The sequence below is a fragment of the Nerophis ophidion genome, linkage group LG20, assembly GCF_033978795.1.
Source record: "Nerophis ophidion isolate RoL-2023_Sa linkage group LG20, RoL_Noph_v1.0, whole genome shotgun sequence".
Lineage (NCBI taxonomy): Eukaryota > Metazoa > Chordata > Actinopteri > Syngnathiformes > Syngnathidae > Nerophis > Nerophis ophidion.
Genome location: NC_084630.1, coordinates 17443373 through 17460644, shown reverse-complemented (window position 1 = coordinate 17460644; position 17272 = coordinate 17443373).

The following is a 17272-nucleotide window of genomic DNA, read 5'->3' as shown; positions in this document are numbered from 1 at the left end:
CTAACATAATAGTGTGAGAGTCCAGTACATAGTGGATCAGACATAATAGTGAGAGAATCCAGTCCATAGTGGATCTGACATAATAGCGGGAGAGTCCAGTCCACAGTGGATCTCACATAATAGCGTTAGAGTCCAGTCCATAGTGGATCTAACATAATAGCGTGAGAGTCCAGTCCATAGTGGATCTAACATAATAGTGAGAGTCCAGTCCATAGTGGATCTAACATAATAGTGTGAGAGTCCAGTCCATAGTGGATCTAAAATAATAGTGTGAGTCTAATCCATAGTGGATCTAATAGTGGATCCAGTCCATAGTGGATCTAACATAATAGTGTGAGAGTCCAGTCCATAGTGGATATAACATAATAGTGTGAGAGTCCAGTCCATAGTGGATCTAATATAATAGTATGAGAGTCCAGTCCATAGTGAATCTAACATAATAGTGTTTGAGTCCAGTCCATAGTGGATCTAACATAATAGTGAGAGTCCAGTCCATAGTGAATCTAACATAATAGTGTGAGAATCCAGTCCACAGTGGATCCAACATAATAGTGAGTGTCCAGTCCATAGTGGATCTAACATAATAGTGTGAGAGTCCAGTCCATAGTGGATCTAACATAATAGTGTAAGAGTCCAGTCCATAGTGGATCTAACATAATAGTGTGAGAGCCCAGTCCATAGTGGATCTAACATAATAGTGTGAGAGTCCCAGTCCATAGTGGATCTAACATAATAGCGTGAGAGTCCAGTCCATAGTGGATCTAACATAACAGTGAGAGTCCAGTCCATAGTGGATCTAACATAATAGTGTGAGAGTCCAGTCCATAGTGGATCTAACATAATAGTGTGAGAGTCCAGTCCATAGTGGATCTAACATAATGGTGTGAGAGGCCAGTCCATAGTGGATCTAACATAATAGCGTGAGATTCCAGTCCATAGTGGATCTAACATAATAGTGTGAGAGTCCAGTCCATTGTGGATCTAACATAATAGTGAGAGTCCAGTCCATAGTGGATCTAACATAATAGTGTGAGAGTCCAGTCCATAGTGGATCTAACATAATAGTGTGAGAGTCCAGTCCATAGTGGATCTAACATAATAGTGAGAGTTCAGTCCATAGTGGATCTAACATAATATTGTGAGAGTCCAGTTCATAGTGGATCTAACATAATAGTGAGAGTCCGGTCCATAGTGGATCTAACATAATAGTGAGAGTCCAGTCCATAGTGGATCTAACATAATAGTGTGAGAGTCCAGTCCATATTGTATCTAACATAATAGTGTGAGAGTCCAGTCCATAGTGGATCTAACATAATAGTGTGAGAGTCCAATACATAGTGGATCTGACATAAGAGTGAGAGAGTCCAGTCCATAGTGGATCTGACATAATAGCGTGAGAGTCCAGTCCACAGTGGATCTGACATAATAGCGTGAGAGTCCAGTCCATAGTGGATCTAACATAATAGCGTGAGAGTCCAGTCCATAGTGGATATAACATAATAGTGTGAGAGTCCAGTACATAGTGGATCTGACATAAGAGTGAGAGAGTCCAGTCCATAGTGGATCTAACATAATAGTGTGAGAGTCCAGTCCATAGTGGATCTAACATAATAGTGTGAGAGTCTTGTCCATAGTGGATCTAACATAATAGTGTGAGAGTCCAGTCCATAGCGGATCTAACATAATAGTGTGAGAGTTCACTGCATAGTGGATCTAACATAATAGTGAGAGTTCAGTCCATAGTGGATCTAACATAACAGTGTGAGAGTTCAGTTCATAGTGGATCTAACATAATAGTGAGAGTCCATTCCATAGTGGATCTAACATAATAGTGAGAGTCCAGTCCATAGTGGATCTAACATAATAGTGTGAGAGTCCAGTCCATAGTGGATCTAACATAATAGTATGAGAGTCCAGTCCATAGTGGATCTAACATAATAGCGTGAGAGTCCAGGCCATAGTGGATCTAACATTATAGCGTGAGAGTCCAGTCCATAGTGGATCTAACATAATAGTGTGAGAGTCCAGTCCATAGTGGATCTAACATAATAGTGTGAGAGTCCAGTCCATAGTGGATCTTATATAATAGCGTGAGAGTCCAGTCCATAGTGGATCTAACATAATAGTGTGAGAGTCCAGTCCATAGTGGATCTAACATAATGGTGTGAGAGTCCGGTCCATAGTGGATCTAACATAATAGTGTGAGAGTCCAGTTCAGAGTGGATCTAACATAATAGTGAGAGTCCAGTCCATAGTGGATCTAACATAATAGTGTGAGTCTAATCCAAAGTGGATCTAATACTGGATCCAGTCCATAGTGGATCTAACATAATAATGTGAGAGTCCAGTCCATAGTGGATCTAACATAATAGTGCGACAGTCCAGTCCATAGTGGATCTAACATAATAGTGTGAGAGTCCAGTTCATAGTGGATCTAACATAATAGTGTGAGAGTCCAGTCCATAGTGGATCTAACATAATAGTGTGAGAGTCCAGTCCATAGTGGATCAAACATAATAGTGTGAGAGTCCAGTCCATAGTGGATCTAACATAATAGTGAAAGTCCAGTCCATAGTGGATCAAACATAATAGTGTGAGTCCAGTCCATAGTGGATCTAACATAATAGTGTGAGAGTCCAGCCCATAGTGGATCTAACATAATAGTGTGAGAATCCAGTCCATAGTGGATCTAACTTAATAGTGAGAGTCCAGTCCATAGTGGATCTAACATAATAGCGTGAGAGTCCAGTCCATAGTGGATCTAACATAATAGCGTGAGATTCCAGTCCATAGTGGATCTAACATAATAGTGTGAGAGTCCAGTCCATAGTGGATCTAACATAATGGTGTGAGAGTCCAGTCCATAGTGGATCTAACATAATAGTGTGAGAGTCCAGTCCATAGTATATTTAACATAATAGTGTGAGAGTCCAGTCCATAGTGGATCTAACATAATAGTGTGAGAGTCCAGTCCATAGTGGATCTAACATAATAGTGTGAGAGTTCAGTCCATAGTGGATCTAACATAATAGTGAGAGTTCAGTCCATAGTGGATCTAACACAATAGTGTGAGAGTCCAGTTCAGAGTGTATCTAACATAATAGTGAGAGTTCAGTCCATAGTGGATCTAACATAATAGTGTGAGTCCAGTCCATAGTGGATCAAACATAATAGTGTGAGTCCAGTCCATAGTGGATCTTACATAATAGCGTGAGAGTCCAGTCCATAGTGAATCTAACATAATAGTGAGAGAATCCAGTCCATAGTGGATCTGACATAATAGCGTGAGAGTCCAGTCCACAGTGGATCTCACATAATAGCGTGAGAGTCCAGTCCATAGTGGATCTAACATAATAGTGAGAGTTCAGTCCATAGTGGATCTAACATAATAGTGAGAGTTCAGTCCATAGTGGATCCAACACAATAGTGTGAGAGTCCAATTCAGAGTGGATCTAACATAATAGTGAGAGTTCAGTCCATAGTGGATTTAACACAATAGTGTGAGAATCCAGTCCATAGTGGATCTAACATAATAGTGAGATTCCAGTCCAAAGTGGATCTAACATAATAGTGTGAGAGTCCAGTCCATAGTGGATCTAACATAATAGTGTGAGAGTCCAGTACATAGTGGATTAGACATAATAGTGAGAGAACCCAGTCCACAGTGGATCTCACATAATAGTGTGAGAGTCCAGTCCATAGCGGATCTAACATAATAGTGTGAGAGTTCAGTGCATAGTGGATCTAACATAATAGTGAGAGTTCAGTCCATAGTGGATCTAACATAACAGTGTGAGAGTCCAGTTCATAGTGGATCTAACATAATAGTGAGAGTCCAGTCCATAGTGGATCTAACATAATAGTATGAGAGTCCAGTCCATAGTGGATCTAACATAATAGTGTGAGAGTCCAGTCCATAGTGGATCTAACATAATAGTGTGAGAGTCCAGTCCATAGTGGATCTTATATAATAGTGTGAGAGTCCAGTCCATAGTGGATCTAACATAATGGTGTGAGAGTCCGGTCCATAGTTGATCCAACATAATAGTGTGAGAGTCCAGTTCAGAGTGGATCTAACATAATAGTGAGAGTCCAGTCCATAGTGGATCTAACATAATATTGTGAGTCTAATCCAAAGTGGATCTAATACTGGATCCAGTCCATAGTGGATCTAACATAATAATGTGAGAGTCCAGTCCATAGTGGATCTAACATAATAGTGCGACAGTCCAGTCCATAGTGGATCTAACATAATAGTGTGAGAGTCCAGTTTATAGTGGATTTAACATAATAGTGTGAGAGTCCAGTCCATAGTGGATCTAACATAATAGTGTGAGAGTCCAGTCCATAGTGGATCAAACATAATAGTGTGAGAGTCCAGTCCATAGTGGATCTAACATAATAGTGAAAGTCCAGTCCATAGTGGATCAAACATAATAGTGTGAGTCCAGTCCATAGTGGATCTAACATAATAGTGTGAGAGTCCAGCCCATAGTGGATCTAACATAATAGTGTGAGAGTCCAGTCGCTAGTGGATCTAACTTAATAGTGAGAGTCCAGTCCATAGTGGATCTAACATAATAGCGTGAGAGTCCAGTCCATAGTGGATCTAACATAATAGCGCGAGATTCCAGTCCATAGTGGATCTAACATAATAGTGTGAGAGTCCAGTCCATAGTGGATCTAACATAATGGTGTGAGAGTCCAGTCCATAGTGGATCTAACATAATAGCGTGAGAGTCCAGGCCATAGTGGATCTAACATTATAGCGTGAGAGTCCAGTCCATAGTGGATCTAACATAATAGTGTGAGAGTCCAGTCCATAGTGGATCTAACATAATAGTGTGAGAGTCCAGTCCATAGTGGATCTTATATAATAGTGTGAGAGTCCAGTCCATAGTGGATCTAACATAATAGTGTGAGAGTCCAGTCCATAGTGGATCTAACATAATGGTGTGAGAGTCCGGTCCATAGTGGATCTAACATAATAGTGTGAGAGTCCAGTTCAGAGTGGATCTAACATAATAGTGAGAGTCCAGTCCATAGTGGATCTAACATAATAGTGTGAGTCTAATCCAAAGTGGATCTAATACTGGATCCAGTCCATAGTGGATCTAACATAATAATGTGAGAGTCCAGTCCATAGTGGATCTAACATAATAGTGCGACAGTCCAGTCCATAGTGGATCTAACATAATAGTGTGAGAGTCCAGTTCATAGTGGATCTAACATAATAGTGTGAGAGTCCAGTCCATAGTGGATCTAACATAATAGTGTGAGAGTCCAGTCCATAGTGGATCAAACATAATAGTGTGAGAGTCCAGTCCATAGTGGATCTAACATAATAGTGAAAGTCCTGTCCATAGTGGATCAAACATAATAGTGTGAGTCCAGTCCATAGTGGATCTAACATAATAGTGTGAGAGTCCAGCCCATAGTGGATCTAACATAATAGTGTGAGAATCCAGTCCATAGTGGATCTAACTTAATAGTGAGAGTCCAGTCCATAGTGGATCTAACATAATAGCGTGAGAGTCCAGTCCATAGTGGATCTAACATAATAGCGTGAGATTCCAGTCCATAGTGGATCTAACATAATAGTGTGAGAGTCCAGTCCATAGTGGATCTAACATAATGGTGTGAGAGTCCAGTCCATAGTGGATCTAACATAATAGTGTGAGAGTTCAGTCCATAGTGGATCTAACATAATAGTGAGAGTTCAGTCCATAGTGGATCTAACACAATAGTGTGAGAGTCCAGTTCAGAGTGTATCTAACATAATAGTGAGAGTTCAGTCCATAGTGGATGTAACACAATAGTGTGAGAGTCCAGTCGATAGTGGATCTAACATAATAGTGAGAGTCCAGTCCAAAGTGGATCTAACATAATAGTGTGGGAGTCCAGTCCATAGTGGATCTAACATAATAGTGTGAGTCCAGTCCATAGTGGATCAAACATAATAGTGTGAGTCCAGTCCATAGTGGATCTGACATAATAGCGTGAGAGTCCAGTCCATAGTGAATCTAACATAATAGTGAGAGAATCCAGTCCATAGTGGATCTGACATAATAGCGTGAGAGTCCAGTCCACAGTGGATCTCACATAATAGCGTTAGAGTCCAGTCCATAGTGGATCTAACATAATAGCGTGAGAGTCCAGTCCATAGTGGATCTAACATAATAGTGAGAGTTCAGTCCATAGTGGATCTAACATAATAGTGAGAGTTCAGTCCATAGTGGATCCAACACAATAGTGTGAGAGTCCAATTCAGAGTGGATCTAACATAATAGTGAGAGTTCAGTCCATAGTGGATGTAACACAATAGTGTGAGAATCCAGTCCATAGTGGATCTAACATAATAGTGAGATTCCAGTCCGAAGTGGATCTAACATAATAGTGTGAGAGTCCAGTCCATAGTGGATCTAACATAATAGTGTGAGAGTCCAGTACATAGTGGATCAGACATAATAGTGAGAGAACCCAGTCCATAGTGGATCTGACATAATAGCGTGAGAGTCCAGTCCACAGTGGATCTCACATAATAGTGTGAGAGTCCAGTCCATAGCGGATCTAACATAATAGTGTGAGAGTTCAGTGCATAGTGGATCTAACATAATAGTGAGAGTTCAGTCCATAGTAGATCTAACATAACAGTGTGAGAGTCCAGTTCATAGTGGATCTAACATAATAGTGAGAGTCCAGTCCATAGTGGATCTAACATAATAGTGAGAGTCCAGTCCATAGTGGATCTAACATAATAGTATGAGAGTCCAGTCCATAGTGGATCTAACATAATAGTGTGAGAGTCCAGTCCATAGTGGATCTAACATAATAGTGTGAGAGTCCAGTCCATAGTGGATCTTATATAATAGTGTGAGAGTCCAGTCCATAGTGGATCTAACATAATGGTGTGAGAGTCCGGTCCATAGTGGATCCAACATAATAGTGTGAGAGTCCAGTTCAGAGTGGATCTAACATAATAGTGAGAGTCCAGTCCATAGTGGATCTAACATAATAGTGTGAGTCTAATCCAAAGTGGATCTAATACTGGATCCAGTCCATAGTGGATCTAACATAATAATGTGAGAGTCCAGTCCATAGTGGATCTAACATAATAGTGCGACAGTCCAGTCCATAGTGGATCTAACATAATAGTGTGAGAGTCCAGTTTATAGTGGATTTAACATAATAGTGTGAGAGTCCAGTCCATAGTGGATCTAACATAATAGTGTGAGAGTCCAGTCCATAGTGGATCAAACATAATAGTGTGAGAGTCCAGTCCATAGTGGATCTAACATAATAGTGAAAGTCCAGTCCATAGTGGATCAAACATAATAGTGTGAGTCCAGTCCATAGTGGATCTAACATAATAGTGTGAGAGTCCAGCCCATAGTGGATCTAACATAATAGTGTGAGAGTCCAGTCGCTAGTGGATCTAACTTAATAGTGAGAGTCCAGTCCATAGTGGATCTAATATAATAGCGTGAGAGTCCAGTCCATAGTGGATCTAACATAATAGCGCGAGATTCCAGTCCATAGTGGATCTAACATGATAGTGTGAGAGTCCAGTCCATAGTGGATCTAACATAATGGTGTGAGAGTCCAGTCCATAGTGGATCTAACATAATAGCGTGAGAGTCCAGGCCATAGTGGATCTAACATTATAGCGTGAGAGTCCAGTCCATAGTGGATCTAACATAATAGTGTGAGAGTCCAGTCCATAGTGGATCTAACATAATAGTGTGAGAGTCCAGTCCATAGTGGATCTTATATAATAGTGTGAGAGTCCAGTCCATAGTGGATCTAACATAATAGTGTGAGAGTCCAGTCCATAGTGGATCTAACATAATGGTGTGAGAGTCCGGTCCATAGTGGATCTAACATAATAGTGTGAGAGTCCAGTTCAGAGTGGATCTAACATAATAGTGAGAGTCCAGTCCATAGTGGATCTAACATAATAGTGTGAGTCTAATCCAAAGTGGATCTAATACTGGATCCAGTCCATAGTGGATCTAACATAATAATGTGAGAGTCCAGTCCATAGTGGATCTAACATAATAGTGCGGCAGTCCAGTCCATAGTGGATCTAACATAATAGTGTGAGAGTCCAGTTCATAGTGGATCTAACATAATAGTGTGAGAGTCCAGTCCATAGTGGATCTAACATAATAGTGTGAGAGTCCAGTCCATAGTGGATCAAACATAATAGTGTGAGAGTCCAGTCCATAGTGGATCTAACATAATAGTGAAAGTCCAGTCCATAGTGGATCAAACATAATAGTGTGAGTCCAGTCCATAGTGGATCTAACATAATATTGTGAGAGTCCAGCCCATAGTGGATCTAACATAATAGTGTGAGAATCCAGTCCATAGTGGATCTAACTTAATAGTGAGAGTCCAGTCCATAGTGGATCTAACATAATAGCGTGAGAGTTCAGTCCATAGTGGATCTAACATAATAGTGAGAGTTCAGTCCATAGTGGATCTAACACAATAGTGTGAGAGTCCAGTTCAGAGTGTATCTAACATAATAGTGAGAGTTCAGTCCATAGTGGATGTAACACAATAGTGTGACAGTCCAGTCGATAGTGGATCTAACATAATAGTGAGAGTCCAGTCCAAAGTGGATCTAACATAATAGTGTGAGAGTCCAGTCCATAGTGGATCTAACATAATAGTGTGAGTCCAGTCCATAGTGGATCAAACATAATAGTGTGAGTCCAGTCCATAGTGGATCTGACATAATAGCGTGAGAGTCCAGTCCATAGTGAATCTAACATAATAGTGAGAGAATCCAGTCCATAGTGGATCTGACATAATAGCGTGAGAGTCCAGTCCACAGTGGATCTCACATAATAGCGTTAGAGTCCAGTCCATAGTGGATCTAACATAATAGCGTGAGAGTCCAGTCCATAGTGGATCTAACATAATAGTGAGAGTTCAGTCCATAGTGGATCTAACATAATAGTGAGAGTTCAGTCCATAGTGGATCCAACACAATAGTGTGAGAGTCCAATTCAGAGTGGATCTAACATAATAGTGAGAGTTCAGTCCATAGTGGATGTAACACAATAGTGTGAGAGTCCAGTCCATAGTGGATCTAACATAATAGTGAGATTCCAGTCCAAAGTGGATCTAACATAATAGTGTGAGAGTCCAGTCCATAGTGGATCTAACATAATAGTGTGAGAGTCCAGTACATAGTGGATCAGACATAATAGTGAGAGAATCCAGTACATAGTGGATCTGACATAATAGCGTGAGAGTCCAGTCCACAGTGGATCTCACATAATAGCGTTAGAGTCCAGTCCATAGTGGATCTAACATAATAGCGTGAGAGTCCAGTCCATAGTGGATCTAACATAATAGTGAGAGTCCAGTCCATAGTGGATCTAACATAATAGTGTGAGAGTCCAGTCCATAGTGGATCTAAAATAATAGTGTGAGTCTAATCCATAGTGGATCTAATAGTGGATCCAGTCCATAGTGGATCTAACATAATAGTGTGAGAGTCCAGTCCATAGTGGATATAACATAATAGTGTGAGAGTCCAGTCCATAGTGGATCTAACATAATAGTATGAGAGTCCAGTCCATAGTGAATCTAACATAATAGTGTTTGAGTCAGGTCCATAGTGGATCTAACATAATAGTGAGAGTCCAGTCCATAGTGGATCTAACATAATAGTGTGAGAGTCCAGTCCACAGTGGATCCAACATAATAGTGAGTGTCCAGTCCACAGTGGATCTGACATAATAGCGTGAGAGTCCAGTCCATAGTGGATCTAACATAATAGCGTGAGAGTCCAGTCCATAGTGGATATAACATAATAGTGTGAGAGTCCAGTACATAGTGGATCTGACATAAGAGTGAGAGAGTCCAGTCCATAGTGGATCTAACATAATAGTGTGAGAGTCCAGTCCATAGTGGATCTAACATAATAGTGTGAGAGTCTTGTCCATAGTGGATCTAACATAATAGTGAGAGTCCAGTCCTTAGTGGATCAAACATAATAGTGTGAGTCCAGTCCATAGTGGATCTAACATAATAGTGTGAGAGTCCAGTCCATAGTGGATCTAAAATAATAGTGTGAGAGTCCAGTCCATAGTGGATCTGACATAATAGTGAGAGTCCAGTCCTTAGTGGATCTAACATAATAGTGTGAGAATCCAGTCCACAGTGGATCCAACATAATAGTGAATTTCCAGTCCATAGTGGATCTAACATAATAGTGCTAGAGTCCAGTCCATAGTGGATCTAACATAATAGTGTGAGAATCCAGTCGATAGTGGATCTAACATAATAGTATGAGAGTCCAGTCCATAGTGGATCTAACATAATAGTGTGAGAGTCCAGTCCATAGTGGATCTAACATAATAGTGTGAGAGTCCAGTCCATAGCGGATCTAACATAATAGTGTGAGAGTTCAGTGCATAGTGGATCTAACATAATAGTGAGAGTTCAGTCCATAGTGGATCTAACATAACAGTGTGAGAGTCCAGTTCATAGTGGATCTAACATAATAGTGAGAGTCCAGTCCATAGTGGATCTAACATAATAGTGAGAGTCCAGTCCATAGTGGATCTAACATAATAGTGTGAGAGTCCAGTCCATAGTGGATCTAACATAATAGTATGAGAGTCCAGTCCATAGTGGATCTAACATAATAGCGTGAAAGTCCAGGCCATAGTGGATCTAACATTATAGCGTGAAAGTCCAGTCCATAGTGGATCTAACATAATAGTGTGAGAGTCCAGTCCATAGTGGATCTAACATAATAGTGTGAGAGTCCAGTCCATAGTGGATCTTATATAATAGTGTGAGAGTCCAGTCCATAGTGGATCTAACATAATAGTGTGAGAGTCCAGTCCATAGTGGATCTAACATAATGGTGTGAGAGTCCGGTCCATAGTGGATCTAACATAATAGTGTGAGAGTCCAGTTCAGAGTGGATCTAACATAATAGTGAGAGTCCAGTCCATAGTGGATCTAACATAATAGTGTGAGTCTAATCCAAAGTGGATCTAATACTGGATCCAGTCCATAGTGGATCTAACATAATAATGTGAGAGTCCAGTCCATAGTGGATCTAACATAATAGTGCGACAGTCCAGTCCATAGTGGATCTAACATAATAGTGTGAGAGTCCAGTTCATAGTGGATCTAACATAATAGTGTGAGAGTCCAGTCCATAGTGGATCTAACATAATAGTGTGAGAGTCCAGTCCATAGTGGATCAAACATAATAGTGTGAGAGTCCAGTCCATAGTGGATCTAACATAATAGTGTGAGAGTCCAGTCCATAGTGGATCTAACATAATGGTGTGAGAGTCCAGTCCATAGTGGATCTAACATAATAGTGTGAGAGTCCAGTCCATAGTATATCTAACATAATAGTGTGAGAGTCCAGTCCATAGTGGATCTAACATAATAGTGTGAGAGTCCAGTCCATAGTGGATCTAACATAATAGTGTGAGAGTTCAGTCCATAGTGGATCTAACATAATAGTGAGAGTTCAGTCCATAGTGGATCTAACACAATAGTGTGAGAGTCCAGTTCAGAGTGTATCTAACATAATAGTGAGAGTTCAGTCCATAGTGGATGTAACACAATAGTGTGAGAGTCCAGTCGATAGTGGATCTAACATAATAGTGAGAGTCCAGTCCAAAGTGGATCTAACATAATAGTGTGAGAGTCCAGTCCATAGTGGATCTAACATAATAGTGTGAGTCCAGTCCATAGTGGATCAAACATAATAGTGTGAGTCCAGTCCATAGTGGATCTGACATAATAGCGTGAGAGTCCAGTCCATAGTGAATCTAACATAATAGTGAGAGAATCCAGTCCATAGTGGATCTGACATAATAGCGTGAGAGTCCAGTCCACAGTGGATCTCACATAATAGCGTTAGAGTCCAGTCCATAGTGGATCTAACATAATAGCGTGAGAGTCCAGTCCATAGTGGATCTAACATAATAGTGAGAGTTCAGTCCATAGTGGATCTAACATAATAGTGAGAGTTCAGTCCATAGTGGATCCAACACAATAGTGTGAGAGTCCAATTCAGAGTGGATCTAACATAATAGTGAGAGTTCAGTCCATAGTGGATGTAACACAATAGTGTGAGAATCCAGTCCATAGTGGATCTAACATAATAGTGAGATTCCAGTCCAAAGTGGATCTAACATAATAGTGTGAGAGTCCAGTCCATAGTGGATCTAACATAATAGTGTGAGAGTCCAGTACATAGTGGATCAGACATAATAGTGAGAGAACCCAGTCCATAGTGGATCTGACATAATAGCGTGAGAGTCCAGTCCACAGTGGATCTCACATAATAGTGTGAGAGTCCAGTCCATAGCGGATCTAACATAATAGTGTGAGAGTTCAGTGCATAGTGGATCTAACATAATAGTGAGAGTTCAGTCCATAGTGGATCTAACATAAAAGTGTGAGAGTCCAGTTCATAGTGGATCTAACATAATAGTGAGAGTCCAGTCCATAGTGGATCTAACATAATAGTGAGAGTCCAGTCCATAGTGGATCTAACATAATAGTGTGAGAGTCCAGTCCATAGTGGATCTAACATAATAGTGTGAGAGTCCAGTCCATAGTGGATCTAACATAATAGTGTGAGAGTCCAGTCCATAGTGGATCAAACATAATAGTGTGAGAGTCCAGTCCATAGTGGATCTAACATAATAGTGAAAGTCCAGTCCATAGTGGATCAAACATAATAGTGTGAGAGTCCAGTCCATAGTGGATCTAACATAATAGTGTGAGAGTCCAGTCCATAGTGGATCAAACATAATAGTGTGAGAGTCCAGTCCATAGTGGATCTAACATAATAATGTGAGAGTCCAGTCCATAGTGGATCTAACATAATAGTGCGACAGTCCAGTCCATAGTGGATCTAACATAATAGTGTGAGAGTCCAGTTCATAGTGGATCTAACATAATAGTGTGAGAGTCCAGCCCATAGTGGATCTAACATAATAGTGTGAGAGTCCAGTCCATAGTGGATCAAACATAATAGTGTGAGAGTCCAGTCCATAGTGGATCTAACATAATAGTGAAAGTCCAGTCCATAGTGGATCAAATATAATAGTGTGAGTCCAGTCCATAGTGGATCTAACATAATAGTGTGAGAGTCCAGCCCATAGTGGATCTAACATAATAGTGTGAGAATCCAGTCCATAGTGGATCTAACTTAATAGTGAGAGTCCAGTCCATAGTGGATCTAACATAATAGCGCGAGAGTCCAGTCCATAGTGGATCTAACATAATAGCGTGAGATTCCAGTCCATAGTGGATCTAACATAATAGTGTGAGAGTCCAGTCCATAGTGGATCTAACATAATGGTGTGAGAGTCCAGTCCATAGTGGATCTAACATAATAGTGTGAGAGTTCAGTCCATAGTGGATCTAACATAATAGTGAGAGTTCAGTCCATAGTGGATCTAACACAATAGTGTGAGAGTCCAGTTCAGAGTGTATCTAACATAATAGTGAGAGTTCAGTCCATAGTGGATGTAACACAATAGTGTGAGAGTCCAGTCGATAGTGGATCTAACATAATAGTGAGAGTCCAGTCCAAAGTGGATCTAACATAATAGTGTGAGAGTCCAGTCCATAGTGGATCTAACATAATAGTGTGAGTCCAGTCCATAGTGGATCAAACATAATAGTGTGAGTCCAGTCCATAGTGGATCTGACATAATAGCGTGAGAGTCCAGTCCATAGTGAATCTAACATAATAGTGAGAGAATCCAGTCCATAGTGGATCTGACATAATAGCGTGAGAGTCCAGTCCACAGTGGATCTCACATAATAGCGTTAGAGTCCAGTCCATAGTGGATCTAACATAATAGCGTGAGAGTCCAGTCCATAGTGGATCTAACATAATAGTGAGAGTTCAGTCCATAGTGGATCTAACATAATAGTGAGAGTTCAGTCCATAGTGGATCCAACACAATAGTGTGAGAGTCCAATTCAGAGTGGATCTAACATAATAGTGAGAGTTCAGTCCATAGTGGATGTAACACAATAGTGTGAGAACCCAGTCCATAGTGGATCTAACATAATAGTGAGATTCCAGTCCAAAGTGGATCTAACATAATAGTGTGAGAGTCCAGTCCATAGTGGATCTAACATAATAGTGTGAGAGTCCAGTACATAGTGGATCAGACATAATAGTGAGAGAACCCAGTCCATAGTGGATCTGACATAATAGCGTGAGAGTCCAGTCCACAGTGGATCTCACATAATAGTGTGAGAGTCCAGTCCATAGCGGATCTAACATAATAGTGTGAGAGTTCAGTGCATAGTGGATCTAACATAATAGTGAGAGTTCAGTCCATAGTGGATCTAACATAACAGTGTGAGAGTCCAGTTCATAGTGGATCTAACATAATAGTGAGAGTCCAGTCCATAGTGGATCTAACATAATAGTGAGAGTCCAGTCCATAGTGGATCTAACATAATAGTGTGAGAGTCCAGTCCATAGTGGATCTAACATAATAGTGTGAGAGTCCAGTCCATAGTGGATCTAACATAATAGTGTGAGAGTCCAGTCCATAGTGGATCTTATATAATAGTGTGAGAGTCCAGTCCATAGTGGATCTAACATAATGGTGTGAGAGTCCGGTCCATAGTGGATCCAACATAATAGTGTGAGAGTCCAGTTCAGAGTGGATCTAACATAATAGTGAGAGTCCAGTCCATAGTGGATCTAACATAATAGTGTGAGTCTAATCCAAAGTGGATCTAATACTGGATCCAGTCCATAGTGGATCTAACATAATAATGTGAGAGTCCAGTCCATAGTGGATCTAACATAATAGTGCGACAGTCCAGTCCATAGTGGCTCTAACATAATAGTGTGAGAGTCCAGTTCATAGTGGATTTAACATAATAGTGTGAGAGTCCAGTCCATAGTGGATCTAACATAATAGTGTGAGAGTCCAGTCCATAGTGGATCAAACATAATAGTGTGAGAGTCCAGTCCAAAGTGGATCTAACATAATAGTGTGAGAGTCCAGTCCATAGTGGATCTAACATAATAGTGTGAGTCCAGTCCATAGTGGATCAAACATAATAGTGTGAGTCCAGTCCATAGTGGATCTGACATAATAGCGTGAGAGTCCAGTCCATAGTGAATCTAACATAATAGTGAGAGAATCCAGTCCATAGTGGATCTGACATAATAGCGTGAGAGTCCAGTCCACAGTGGATCTCACATAATAGCGTTAGAGTCCAGTCCATAGTGGATCTAACATAATAGCGTGAGAGTCCAGTCCATAGTGGATCTAACATAATAGTGAGAGTTCAGTCCATAGTGGATCTAACATAATAGTGAGAGTTCAGTCCATAGTGGATCCAACACAATAGTGTGAGAGTCCAATTCAGAGTGGATCTAACATAATAGTGAGAGTTCAGTCCATAGTGGATGTAACACAATAGTGTGAGAATCCAGTCCATAGTGGATCTAACATAATAGTGAGATTCCAGTCCAAAGTGGATCTAACATAATAGTGTGAGAGTCCAGTCCATAGTGGATCTAACATAATAGTGTGAGAGTCCAGTACATAGTGGATCAGACATAATAGTGAGAGAACCCAGTCCATAGTGGATCTGACATAATAGCGTGAGAGTCCAGTCCACAGTGGATCTCACATAATAGTGTGAGAGTCCAGTCCATAGCGGATCTAACATAATAGTGTGAGAGTTCAGTGCATAGTGGATCTAACATAATAGTGAGAGTTCAGTCCATAGTGGATCTAACATAACAGTGTGAGAGTCCAGTTCATAGTGGATCTAACATAATAGTGAGAGTCCAGTCCATAGTGGATCTAACATAATAGTGAGAGTCCAGTCCATAGTGGATCTAACATAATAGTGTGAGAGTCCAGTCCATAGTGGATCTAACATAATAGTGTGAGAGTCCAGTCCATAGTGGATCTAACATAATAGTGTGAGAGTCCAGTCCATAGTGGATCTTATATAATAGTGTGAGAGTCCAGTCCATAGTGGATCTAACATAATGGTGTGAGAGTCCGGTCCATAGTGGATCCAACATAATAGTGTGAGAGTCCAGTTCAGAGTGGATCTAACATAATAGTGAGAGGCCAGTCCATAGTGGATCTAACATAATAGTGTGAGTCTAATCCAAAGTGGATCTAATACTGGATCCAGTCCATAGTGGATCTAACATAATAATGTGAGAGTCCAGTCCATAGTGGATCTAACATAATAGTGCGACAGTCCAGTCCATAGTGGCTCTAACATAATAGTGTGAGAGTCCAGTTCATAGTGGATTTAACATAATAGTGTGAGAGTCCAGTCCATAGTGGATCTAACATAATAGTGTGAGAGTCCAGTCCATAGTGGATCAAACATAATAGTGTGAGAGTCCAGTCCATAGTGGATCTAACATAATAGTGAAAGTCCAGTCCATAGTGGATCAAACATAATAGTGTGAGTCCAGTCCATAGTGGATCTAACATAATAGTGTGAGAGTCCAGTTCAGAGTGTATCTAACATAATAGTGAGAGTTCAGTCCATAGTGGATGTAACACAATAGTGTGACAGTCCAGTCGATAGTGGATCTAACATAATAGTGAGAGTCCAGTCCAAAGTGGATCTAACATAATAGTGCGAGAGTCCAGTTCAGAGTGTATCTAACATAATAGTGAGAGTTCAGTCCATAGTGGATGTAACACAATAGTGTGACAGTCCAGTCGATAGTGGATCTAACATAATAGTGAGAGTCCAGTCCAAAGTGGATCTAACATAATAGTGCGAGAGTCCAGTCCATAGTGGATCTAACATAATAGTGTGAGTCCAGTCCATAGTGGATCAAACATAATAGTGTGAGTCCAGTCCATAGTGGATCTGACATAATAGCGTGAGAGTCCAGTCCATAGTGAATCTAACATAATAGTGAGAGAATCCAGTCCATAGTGGATCTGACATAATAGCGTGAGAGTCCAGTCCACAGTGGATCTCACATAATAGCGTTAGAGTCCAGTCCATAGTGGATCTAACATAATAGCGTGAGAGTCCAGTCCATAGTGGATCTAACATAATAGTGAGAGTTCAGTCCATAGTGGATCTAACATAATAGTGAGAGTTCAGTCCATAGTGGATCCAACACAATAGTGTGAGAGTCCAATTCAGAGTGGATCTAACATAATAGTGAGAGTTCAGTCCATAGTGGATGTAACACAATAGTGTGAGAGTCCAGTCCATAGTGGATCTAACATAATAGTGA